The sequence below is a fragment of the Athene cunicularia genome, assembly GCF_003259725.1.
Source record: "Athene cunicularia isolate RWA chromosome 13 unlocalized genomic scaffold, athCun1 chr13_part1, whole genome shotgun sequence".
NCBI classification, from domain to species: Eukaryota; Metazoa; Chordata; class Aves; order Strigiformes; family Strigidae; genus Athene; species Athene cunicularia.
Window position 1 is genome coordinate 14,998,416 of NW_020799117.1, and position 13,844 is coordinate 15,012,259.

Sequence of the window (13,844 nt, forward strand, 5' to 3'; positions counted from 1 at the left end):
AGGTCTGAAGACATCTATTAGTCTGTGTAAAAAAACCCTGTATCAGTTATCATAATAGCTAATAACATAAAATCTTATTTGTCACTGCTGAAAATACAAATCAGGCGGGAGGACTAACACTTCTGCACAATTAATTCAGACTATCTCTGGCTAAATAAACATAGAATGTGGAAGTTACTCAGCAGGCTCTATAAAAACATGTTTTATGATAGTTTAATGTAGCACTCAATAGTGTAAATTTTGAAGAGAGTTTTCCTTAGAGAGAATTACCTATGAAATACCTGTGAGGATTTAGTAGACAATATGGCCAGCTACTTAGCCAGTTTTCTGCTAAAACATATTAGTGAGGTCTTTGAATCTGTAAAAGAAAACATGGAAAGAAATTATTCTAGAGTAAGAATATAGTAGGGTGACATTTTCAGTGTAAGCTATCAGCTTACATTTTCAATGCACAAGTCTTAACTTTTGAATGCATAGCAAGTAACTAAGGGGGGTTTTGGAAGTTCCGGATGTGTTCCCTGATTTTTCCTCTGTATATATGTATTTCTTCCTTATAGAAGACACTGACAGAATTTAGAATAGATAGTAATGAATTAGAAAGCTTCCAAAATCAAGTGATAATAAATCTAATTATAATATGTTTGGTGTTTGAAAGCAATAAACTGTTTCTACATTTCTAAAAGTCAGTATAATAAAATAACTGCGTTGATCTTAAAATCATAGTTGGCTCAGTAATCCAGGTCTTGATATTAGATCAGCTAAAGAATCACAGAATCATTCAGTTTGGAAAAGGCCCTTGAGATCATCGAGTCCAACCATCAGCCCTACTCTACAAAGTTCTCCCCTACACCATATCTCCCAACATCGCATCTAAACGGCCCTTAAACACATCCAGGGATGGGGACTGCACCACCTTCCTGGGCAGCCTATTCCACTGTCTGACCACTCTTGCTGTGAAATTTTTTCCTAATGTCCAGTCTAAACCTCCCCTGCTGGAGTTTAAAGCCATTCATTCCCTCCTGTTCTATCACTAATTACCTGTGAGAAGAGACCAGCACCAACCTCTCATGTTGTTTTATGTCCTTTCAGGTAGCTGTAGAGAGTGACGAGGTCTCCCCTCAGTTTTCTCCTCCTCAAACTAAACAGTCCCAGCTCCTTCAATAGCTCCTTATAGGATTTATTCTCCAGGCCCTTCACCAGCTTCGTTGCTCTCCTCTGCACTCGCTCCAGCACCTCGATATCTCTCTCGTATTGAGGTTCACAAAACTGGACACAAAACTCCAGGTGTGGCCTCACCAATGCAGAGCACAGGGGGACTGTCACCTCCCTACTCCTGCTGGTGAGACTATTTCCAATACAAGCCAGGATGCCGTTGGCTTTCTTGGCCACCTGGGCACTCTGCCGGCTCCTGTTCAGCTGCTTGTCAGTTAGAACCCCCAGATCCTTCTCTTCCAGACAGGTCTCCAGCCACACTTCCCCAAGCCTGTAGCGATGCAGGGGGTTGTTGTGGCCCAAGGGCAGGACATGGCAGTTGGCCTTGTTGAAACTTATCCCGTTAACATTGGCCCACTGATCCAATCTGTCCAAGTCTCTCTGTAGAGCCTCCCTATCTTCATGCAGATCGACACTCCTGCTTAACTTGGCATCATCTGTGAACTTACTGATGAGTACACTCTATGTCCTTATGTCCTGGTACAGCTAGGATAGGGTTAACTTTCCCCAGCAGGGGGAAGGGATCTCCAACCAAGTTATTTATACCATGCTGACATCAGGTCCGGCGCAGCAGCGCGGGAAGCTTTTCTTTGTGGCTTTGGTCTGGGAAGCATGCGTGGCGGGCTGGCTGTGCTCACTGTGGTATTTCTCTGTATATCTTTTGTCTTGTTTATTGTTATTACTGTTTATTGTTGTTACTATTACTATTGTTGTTGTTCAGATTGTTATTTATTACACTGTTGTATTAAATTTCTCCTTATTTCAACCCCGGGGTTTGTGCCCTACTCGGTCCGAGGGTGGGGGAGAGACAATGGCAACATGGTCTCTGGTCCCATCAGAGCCAAAACCACCACACCTTATCAAGATCATCAGTAAAGATGTTAAACAGAAATGGTCCCAACACCGAGCCCTGAGGAACACCACTTGTGACCAGTCACCAGCTGGATTTAGCTCCTTTGACTGCCACTCTCTGGGACTGTCCATCCAACCAGTGCTTGACCCAGCAGACCGTTTGTGCATCCAGGCCATGAACAGCCAGTGTTTCTATGAGAATTCTATGGTGAACTGTGTCAAATGCTTTTCGAAAATCCAGGTAGACAATATCCACACCCTTTCCCTTGTGCAGTGGTCAGGTCATCTTGTCATAGAAGGCGATGGGGTTTGTCAGGCAGGACCTGCCTTTCATAAACCCATACTGACTATGCCTGATCCTCTGGTACATTATATGACTTGTACTGGCACTCAAGATGATCTGCTCCATGACTTCCCTGATACTGAGGTCAGACTGACGGGTCTATAGTTTCCCAGATCCTCCTTTCTGCCTCTCTTGTAGATATTACATTTGCTACCCTCCAGTCCAGTGGGACCTCCCCATTTAGCCATGACTTCAGGTAATTCATGGAAAGTGGCTTGGTGAGCACATCTGCCAACTCTTTCAGCACCCTTGGGTGTAACCCATCCAGTCCCACAGACTTGTGCGCATCCAAGTGGTGTAACAGGTCTCTGATGACTTCCTCTTAAGCTCATTCTGCTTCCCCTCCCCATCTCCCAGCTCCTGAGGCTGGGTGTGCAGGGAACAGCCAGTTCCACTGCTAAAGACTGAGGCAAAGTAGGCGTTGAGCTCCTCAGCATTTTCCTCATCCTTTGCTACTATGTTTCCCTCTGCAACCAATAAAGGAGGGAGATTTTCCCTAATCCTCCTTTTGTTGTTAAGGAATTTACAGAAACTTTTTAAATTACCTTTAACAGCTGTAGCCCGGTTGAGCTCTAGCTGCTCTTTGGCTCTCCTAATGTTCTCCCTGCATAGCTTCACTACATCTTTATAGTCTTCATGAGATACCTGGCCCCTCTTACAAAGGCAATAGTTTCTCCTTTTGTTCTTGAGATCCAGCTAAAGGTCCCTGTTAGCCAGGCCGGTCTCCTTCCCCACCTGCTTGTTTTTTGGCACACAGGAACAGCCTGCTCTTCCTTCCTGCATTCCTGGACTCTCATATTCTTCAAGGCAGCCTCTCAAGGGATTTTGTTAATCAGTCTTTTGAAGTGGTCAAAGTTTGGCCCCCAGAAGTCTAAGGTGGCAGTTTTACTAACCCCTCTCTTCGTTTCTCCAAGGATTGAAAAGTCAGTCATCTCAACCTTTAACTCCGCCACAGGCTCTTCCCTGTTCACAAGAAGCAGGTCGAGCAGGGCAACTTCCCTGGTCGGCTCACTCACCAGCTGTGTGAGGAAGTTATCCTCCACACATTCCAGGAACCTCCTGGATTGTTCCCTCTCTGCTGTGTTGTGTTCCCAGCAGATACCTGGGAGGTTAACATCCCCCACAGGAACAACGGCAAGTGACCGCGAGATTTCTCCCAACTGTTTATAGAAAGCCTCATCCACCTCACTGCTTTGGTTGGGGGGTCTATAGAAGACTCCCACAGCAAGATCTGCTTTATTGGCCCTTAACCTAACCCACACACTCTCAACCCCATTATCACTATACTTGATTTTGGAGCTCTCATAGCATTCTCTAACATTCAGGCCATCCAACACCTCTCCTTCCCTGTCTATCCCTTCTGAAGAGCTTCAGCCATCGATTGCAGCACTCCAGTCATGTGAGGCATTCCACCACATTTCTGTGATAGCTACTATGTCATAGTTCTCGTGCTGCATCATGGCTTCAACCTCTCCCTGTTTGTTGTTCCTACTGTGTGCATTGGTATAAATGCACTTGAGATGAGCTTATGAATCCAACACCTTTTCGTGAGTGTGGGCCCCATTTCCTACCAGACTCTTCTCAGGTGTTCCATGATTTCTAAACATCTTTCTGTTCTCTCAAATTAAATGGCAGAGGGAGAGCCCTCACTAGTCCACAGTCCTTCAAGCCTTGGCATGCTTCCCTTGAGCTTATTCCTAACAAGCCCAGTTATCTCCCCCTGCCTCCTCATATCTAGCTTAAAGCCCTATCAATAAACCCTGCTAACTCCTGCCCCAATATCCTTTTCCAGCTCTGGGACAGGTGCATCCCACCTGTCCCATTTGCCACCAGCAGACCAGGTGCTTTTAAACTTCACCATGATCAAAGAACCCAAAATTCCGATGGTGGCGCCAGTCTCTGAGCCATGTGCTAATCAGATGTGTTTTCCATGCTCTTTCAGTGTTTTTCCCTTCCACTTGAGGGATTGATAAAAACACCTGAGCCTTCAATTAGCGACCCCAGTCCCTTGAAGTCCTTTTAAAGTGACTTTAGACTTCTCTCTACCACCTCATCATTACCTGCCTGGATAACCAACAAAGGGGTGGCAATCAGAGGGCTGCACCAGAGGGAGTCATCTTCCTTTTAATATCTCTAGCCCGAGCCCCAGGGAGGCAGCAGACCTCCCTGTGATATGGGTCTGGTTGACATATGGGTCCCTCCGTAGAATGAAAGAATAAAAGGTATAGAATGATCTATACCTTTGTATAATCTAAATATTTTTGTGAAATCTATTATTTCTGTTCAAAAAAAAAAGTTATATTAGCTTATTGATAATGAAGGATATGCTAACACAGGAGTTTCCACGTGGATCATATTTTATCTCATTTTCCTAAATTTTCACTGCAGGGATTTAACAAGTCTTGATTTCGTCTCTTTTAAACTATGTCACATGAAAAATATTTGCAGAACACGTTAAAAGAATTTGGTGGTTTACGTAAAAATTGAAATTTGTTGTATTTAAAAGAAAATAAAAAATAAAAATAAAAGGGATTTCAGCCTTAAAGTAAGGACTCAGCTGCACAAGCCTGATTATCCCTAAGCCTGGTAGATTCAGTTACTAGTTTCTGTTAATTTTGTGTATTTATTTTTGTGTATGAGAATCTAGAATCCCAGCTGAAAAATAGATGCACTTGCTTTTTTTCTTAAGCTGAATCTTTTACATTATAAGTTGCTATTTTCTATTGTAGCACTAGCTGCTGTTTTCCTATATTCTCTTTGTGAATGTCTAACAAGTGTAGAGAAGCCTGAGGTTTTTTTCCTTCAGGGATCAGTGAGAACAAAACCAAAAGGAACTTAGCAGGATTAAAATGAGGACTAACTAGAAGTAGATGAGGTTTCCCAACTTTTTTGTTTATCATCAGAAGGATTTCAAGTGCCCTTTAAGTATAAAATCCTCAAAAGGTTTGAGAAATACCTGGATTTTTTTTCTGAGATTCTCATTCTACAGACTAATGTTTTATTTAGGACATATTTCCTAAAAGATTAGGGGGACAGATAAAATGCTGGTACTTTACATACAAGGGAGTCCTGGTGTTAATTATTTTTTTAACTGTGAACGGTAGTTGTAAGATTAATATAACAATGTCTGTGTGAGTAAATAGTGCTTTAATTTCAACCCTTCTAAAGATGGTAGGTTTAAATTTAGAAAATGAAGAAGAGAATTTACCATGCATTAAAGCATTTCTGATTGAACAGTATATGTACAATTCCTAAACAAAAGCATGACATTATATAAAAATAGCTTTAAAAATTGATGTGTTATCTTTGTCTTCTCGTGCTTTCTCAGTATAAGTGGAATCACATTCATAGCACTAGCCAACACCATTGTCTGATTATCCAGTGAGTGGAAGTCTCTCTAAAAATACACATTTATCTCTTAACATTCTCAGAGTTGGTATCAACAGCATTCTAAAGCTACATTTTTATTAGTTCACAGTCTCACAAACATTGTAGTAACTTAATAATCAAAGAAGGTTGAAAACTAGTACTAAAGAATGAATAGCAAGAAAATAGGAATTCTGATGACCTAGATTCTTGAGTTAATTATGCAAGCCAACTCCTGTTGTTACAGATGGAAGACTATAATGTCTGGATTCAGAGATGTGTAGGTGCCTAACTCCCATTGAATTCAAATGAGAATTAGGCTCCTAACTACCTTTCTGAATCTGGGATAAAGCAATTTCAGCAACATTCGGTGTCGTTAGTGTGGAATTTCTGTCTGCTTCAGTGCAGTTATTTTGCATTTACTCTGTCCTAGTAACAATAAAACTCTGGCCACAAAGTTAATTTGTTGCCTATAAATGGTCTGTGATTTTACACTTTTGAAAAAGAAACCCTGTTGAGAAAGTGTATTTGTGATTTGAAGAAAAAACGTTCTTCTCCAAGATGCATCCCCATGCCTTGCTTAGATTGCTTGCAGCAATTTCAACCATTACTGCAGAGTCTGACTTAGAATGCAGAGGGAGCAATGTGTCTATATATTAGTAAGACCTTTCATTAAATCTTTACTTTTAAAAATAATTGGTTCTTTTAATCTATAATGGAACATGGACTTACAGGCTGTCTGTGATTAAAATTAAACCTTATTTGTCTTTTAATATGGTGCTATGTTCATCTGTAATTGAGTAGGGATCGATGCCAGCCCTGTGATGGGCAGTAAGCTTATCCAACATGACGGAGATGGATTTCAGGGAAGACAGACTTTGCTGTTTCTATGTACAAGTGGGATGAGTAGACCATATCAGCAACATTTAATTATTTTGTAGGCAATTATTCATTTGAGGGACACAAGTTTCAGAGCAGTATTGGAATAGAAGGAAGACCAATACAATTACCATTTGGCTAAGTACACTGTTTGCACTGGTAGCTGGAAACTCATAATGAGCATTTCATTACATTTGAATAAAGGAATGTTTGATTTAATAATAAAGTCTCAGGCTAATGTTTAGTATAACAATACTGACTTGGAGGAAAAGAAAAAAAAAAGCAAGAGGAGAAACCAAATGATGGATCAGTAGCATAGGTTCTTTCAGTATTTTTTTTCTCTATTTTGTTAAGATCCTTTGCTCTTGTAGAATCATACACCAGTGTACAGTGAGTAGGACCTCTGGAGGTCATCTAGTCTAACCCCCTGGTCACAGTAAGTCTGGTTAGACCAAGATGCTCAGGGCTTGTCCAGTCGAGTCCTAAACGCCTTCAAGTATGGAGATTCTGTAACCTCTCTAGGCATTCTGATCCCATATTTGAACACCCTTATGGTAAAAATAAATAATTTTCTCTTAATGTCTAATCAGGATTTCCCATGTTCCAGCATGTTTTAATTGCCTGTCAATCTATTGCTGTGCACCTCTTAGAAGAGTGTGCCTCTGTTTTCTCTGTATCCTCTGAGCAGGGAGTTACAGGTAGCAGTGTGTTCCCTTAGCCATCTCTTCTCAAGGCTGAACCTCTTCCCAAGAGGCTACCTGTTGACTCCTCTTCATGTACGCCATATTTCCCTGCCCCCAACCATCTTGGTGGTCTCCAGTAGACTCATTGCAGTGTGTCAGCATCTTTCTTTTATTGGGAAGCCCAGAACAGGACACAATATTCCAATACAGTCTATCCAGTGCTGAATTGAAAGGAAAAATCACTCCCCTGGTCCTGCTGGTTGCACTCTTGCTAATGCAGCCCAGGATCCCATTGGCTGCTGTTGCTGCAAGGGCATAATTTTTGTCTACCAGGTCCTTTTCTGAACAGCATGCTCCCATCAGTCAGTGCCTGCCCATCCTGCTGCATGGGGTTATTACATCACAGATGTGAGACTGCATTTCCTTTTGCTGAACTTCAGTAGGTTCCTGTCAAGCCATGTCTCCAGTCTGTCCAGGTCTTTCTGCATAGCAGCCCTGCCCACCAGCATATTGACTGCTTCCCCTCAATTTATTGTCATCCACAAGCTTGCTGAGAGTGCACTTTGTCCTGTCATGCACCTGCATTAATGAAGACAATTCCCAGTATCAGTTCCCATACAGATTCCTGAGTGACACCACTGCTTACTGGTTGCCAGCTGGATTTTCCAGCACTTATGATGACTCTGTGAGCATGTCACCCAGCCAATTCTTTACCCACCTTGTTGTCCGCACATCCAGCCTCTCTCACCAATTTGATGAGAAGACACTATGGGAGACTGTGTCAAAAGCCTTACAAAAGTCAAGGTATCCTACATCCACTGACCTTGCTTCTTCTCAGAGCCAGTCACCTCATATTAGCAGTGATGAGGTTGGTCAGGTATGATTTGCCCTTGGTAAACCCAGTCTGGCTGCTCCCAGTCCCCTTTTGCCTTCCACCTGTTTAGAAATGCTTTCTAAGCAAATTTGCTCCATTATCTTCCCGAAAACTGTGATGAGGCTGACAGGCCTGTGCTTACTGGGATTTTCCTTTTTACCCTCTGCTTTGCCCTTTGTTTTCCAGTGATCAGAAACCTATCAGGAACTTCCACTGATTGCCATGACCTTTTAAAGATGATAGAAGCAGTCTCACAGTGACATCAGGCCACATCCTTCAGCACTCTCAGATGCAACTCAAGACAGTCCCATGAATTTATGTATGTCCATGTATGTTAATCAATCTCTAAATTTGTCTTCCTCTGCTGTGGGTACTGCTTCACTCCCACAGGAAACATTGGAAGGAACTATTACCTTCAAAGCTGGAAGGAAATAAATTAATAAGTCCTCCCAAATGCTAAGCAGAGTTTCATAATTAGTATGTTTCCAGACAGCTTGAAAAGTCTTACTTGAAAATGTGTTTTTATTTATGAACTATTGTTCAGGAAAACTAGATTTCTTTAACTGCATTTTCTCTGTCCCCTGCACCATAAACAATTGTTAGCTTTATGCTGCTTGCTAAGCTATAAATATTTATGTACTACCAGTGATGCTAACAGAGGAGATACTCAGTTTTATTAACAGTATCTGTGAACTGGAAAGACTATGACCAGAGCAGATATTATTTAACTATTAGACTTTTCATCACTTTATTTTTAGAGACCAAATAATGGTGACTCTCTCTACCTTTTTTTTTTTTTTTTTTTTTTTTTATTCCATGAGAATTTTTAAATACAGGAAAGTTTTACTAGAGGTATTAGAATGGGCCAGCTGTTAAACCAAATACCTTTTTGTCTTGGGTTGGACAGATTATGCTTTTTCAGAGTTTCAGTTTTCTGATCATTTATTTCTGAGTATCTTTCAACCACAGTCTACCAAATACATACCTGTGTCCATTTGAGATTCCATTTATCATTTACTTGGTTTGGGCAATGTGGTATTGGATCTTCCTAAATTTTCACACTGTCCTACATATAATCTTAAAAATTTAGTTCACCTCAGGAAACAAAAGTCACTAGGACACTTACATAACTTTTGCTATTTTTAAATTGTTGGGGTAATGCTGGTCATGACGACAAGCAACTTTATACTCTTGGTTGGAGTTTCTCTAATGTTTCTTTATTGATTCCACACACACAACATTTGGTGGCTTCTTCCCCACCATACTTGAGGCATGCAATAAAAACTTGCTCAGAAATGGATTGTCTATCACTTAGTATTCATTGATTCAAGTCATGCAATTTTACTGTTTCCATAACATCCACATGATAAATTGCATGCAATTTACACTCATAAATTACAGCTGTGACTTTTAAAAACTTGTAGTTTTGGTCAGAAGTTCTAAGTTCTAGCTTCAAAATTTCAGCGATTCAAGATTTATTTATTTTTTTTTCTTCACATTTTGTTGTGTCTGTTATCTAAAACAAGAATAGTCTAACAGAAAATAAGGGATGATAAAATAATAATTATTCTAGAAAAATGCTATGAATTTAAGAGTCAGAGGACTTTAACTGAGCCATATTCTTTGAGAGCATTGAGGGATGTTTATTTTCAAAGTGAATTGCTTATGATGCATTAAACTTAATTTACATTTTGTATTAAGACATTGACATGTTCCTAAATGCCTCATCTAAAAGGTATTGTAAGGAGACAGTATTGTTTCAATACACAGATTCTTTTGAGAATGATCAAGTATATTCTAACTAGAGATGAAGTGTTCTTGCTTATTCCTGTCTTCAATTCATGAGGGTTTTCTGTAAAACTCATAATTGCATTTTTATTTTTTTTTAAATAATACTTATATCAAAGAATAAGTGCCAACTGTTCACCATAGCTAAGACTGAAGGTAAAAATAAATATTCAATTTGTAGACTAGAATGGGACAACATCAGAACCTTTATCTTCTTTAAACAAAAAGCTAGTACAAATTACTATGTTAGTAGTTATTATTATTAGTATCAATTACTAAAGGAGAGAGAAAAAAAGGACCTAAAATATTCAGAAAACATTGTTTCCTTTAGGAATAAGAGTGCTGGTACCAAATAATCACTGTATTCCTACAATGCATTTATAGCTGCAAAACCTGAAATGATGCACAGATGCATGATTAATGCTGTCAAAGTAATATTTCTTTCAGAAATGTACTATATTCCATTTAGATTTTTAAGTAATTTTACAAGTTTTGGTAAACTCTAAGAGTTATACTCACCAAGAACAACAAATTCATTCACAAAAATTAAGCCATCTGTGTTTGCAAAAGAAGCTTAGATTCTACTAGGAATTTTAACCATGGGCATGGATCTTACTGATAATCATTTTTCTGAAAAAAATGCTCAAAATTTGTGCTACTGGAATTGTGGTTAATGAGCAAATGACCAGATACACAATCTAATACTCCAGAAAGGACTGGGGCTTTTAAAGTTGTTAATAGCTTTCATCATTGTTTATTGCTTGTGTCCTTTTAAAAAATCATAGTAATTTTATACTTTGAAATAACAATTTGTCTCCCAAATAATGTATTATTATCTTAATAGAAATGAAAAAATTGAAATAGCACCATATTTGTCATAATTTTGAAACAAAGTATGGGATATTTTGAATTCACAAAGAGCTGTAGTACCTTTGTCAGTGCCAATGGCTGTGTTATTTATTTAATAGCCAGGATCTGGAAGTAGGAAGTTTGGACAAATGTCCAGCAACCAATGCCTATGGAATATTGAGAAAGTTCTCCAACACTGTAATACAAAATAACAGTGATCACTTTGAATTAGACTGCCTAGCAAGAGTCAAGGGGGTGTCAGTTAGTGCTTCTTCATTCTTTTTCTTTCTTCCTTCAGTTTCCATGAAGTGAGGGTAGGTTTCTCTAAGCAATAAATGATATGAAAATGTTGCACACTGAATCATGTAACTTGCTGTGTATTTCACCATTTGTCTATTTGTGACATGCTGCACTAAATGAAGAAATGTTTCTTCTTATCAAGCACACAAAAGATAAAAATATAAGGCTTCTTTTAATACTAAATGTTATTAGTCCGTCTTTAACAACATTACAAAGAAAGCAATTGGTGGGTTTTTGTTTTTGTTTTTTTTTTTTTCTTTTTACTGCATACTTCCATTTGAAACTGAGGCAAGATAACCCAACTGTCTATCTACCATGAAAACCTGACTTTTATTGATCTGCCTTTTGGCTCGTATTTAACATGCTATGGCAGAGCTTGTTTCACAACTGATAAAAAATCATCATTTCAGGTAAAATAAATTTTCATATCTTTTTCAACTGCTGTATTTCAGCTAGATCTATCTTCACAACTGATGCACATAGAAACTTTCTTTAACTAAGGAACTTCTATTTCATTTGTTTAATTAAAAACTTGGATCCTTATTTTTTTTTGTTCTGCTATTGTACAAGTGCAAAGATATTGAACTGCCCAGTATTAACATTATTTAGATAGCTAAATGCCTAGTAGTTATTTTTCTCAAAAGTGCTTAAAAAGTACCAAAGGTTTATTTTTCTTGCTATGCATACTCTTGAAGATAACTTTATGTCTCAGAGATAAATAGGATGTATTATTCCAAAGGCTGCTACAAATTAGCTATCATCAGGGAAGATTTTCACCCTAACCTATAATAATTTTTTTTATTTCAGGTACTCTACATTAGATCCCAGATTTCCACGGTTTATAGGTTAAGGAGTGACAGTATATATGTTTATCTTAAATTGTGCTTTCATCCTGCCCAACTTAAAAGTAGCGTTTGTCCATGGGAATATAAAAGCTTTTTTCAATTGCTGAGGAACAGAATCACCACATCTACTTCCCTTACTCACCTTAGACTCCTTCTTGCCTAGTAGCAAGCAAAGGGAGACTTGATTGCTTTACAGGAAACAGTTGTGGGGTTGTAGATCCTGTATTTATAATTCAAAGAACCGGGAATTTAGAATAGAATTTGTGATGATGTAAAAGGTATTATGCAAGTTGGGAGGTTTGTTTGGAATTTTTTGCATAACACCAAAGATAAGCAAAGCTAAGATTTAGAGAGGATATTGAAAGGGAAACGCATAGATCACACAAAGCAGATGCTTAATTAAAGATATGTGATGCTTAATTAAACGTATTATATATCACCTGACCATTGGGATGCAGATATTTATCTCCATTTGATAGAGTGAACATTTATTAAAATGTATATCTAAATAATGAAATCATCTGGTTTATAACTCAGTTGCTATAGTGCAATCCTAAGAAACATGTCCAATTTTACCAGTGTTAAAAGTTCTTTACCACTTCAGACCACAATTCATCCCCTTTAAATTCATGTGGCAATACAAAACATCCTGCTACTAGAGAATTCTCCCAGAGAATTCATAGTAACGAATGGCATCTCTTAGTTGTAACACATGTGGTCCAAGTATTTCAATATTACAAGGATCTATGCTTGACAGCAGTCCCTCAGTTCACCTACAAGGAATTTAGAGCAGCTCCAAACTCACTCCCATAATGACAATTGATCCATTTGTGGTGACGTAAATATCATTGCTCCACCTTATAGGCACAATGGTAATCTTCAAAGCAATACAAAAAGTGGTTACTAAGTCATGGCAACATTTGTTTACACATTTATTTATTTATTTTCTAAGTCAGAAAGCAAAGAATAGTATTCAGTATCATACATTCAGCAGGAATATGGTAATAAGAGTCTAGAGTAAAAGGCTAAAACTACTAACCCGCCTCCAAGCAGTTTTATTTACTGGACACTGAAAGATCAAGGTATATTGATCACATGCTGTACCATGGAGAAATGCACATAGTGATATTGTATCATGAAAAAAGTTGCAGAACAAACATACAAATGCACAAAGATGAAGAAATAAAATTTCAGGAAGCGTTTTAAAAAATTAGATAATTAGTTCCAAAGTGTTCTATGACTTTCAAATGTATTATCTATTCAGAATAATGTAAAATTAAAAATACTGTTTAATACTTTTAAGCTCAGAATACAATTGGTATTAATTTGTTATGTTATATGCATTTCACGATACTAATTTACCACAGAAACAGCAACAGATTCCATTTCATACAAGAACAAATTGACCTCTGTTCAGTACTCTTTAAATAATAAATTCCCCCCCTTCAAACAAAGTTGAAGTTGCCTTTATTGACAATTGTACTAGCAATTTGTTGATGCCTAACAAAAGTGAGCTCAGTAGGTCTTTATAAATTATTATGGAAGATCTGTTAACAGTGTGGAAATTCTGTCTCATGGTTGTAAAAAAAAAAAAAACAACAAAAAAAACAACAAAAAAAACCCAAAACCAACCAAACAAACAAAAAACTAACCACCAACCAAACCCCAAAAAAACCAAAACACCACACCAAGAGCTTTCGCTCATTGATTTTTAGAGATTAATACAATTTGACTATGTAAATCTGTTTAGAAAAGGTCTAATGATTTAAGAAAATGATTGCTAGAACATTTTAGCTACTGCTCTGTGTCCACCGAGGACAGGGTGTGTATTTTAGAAAATTCATTAGTGAAAC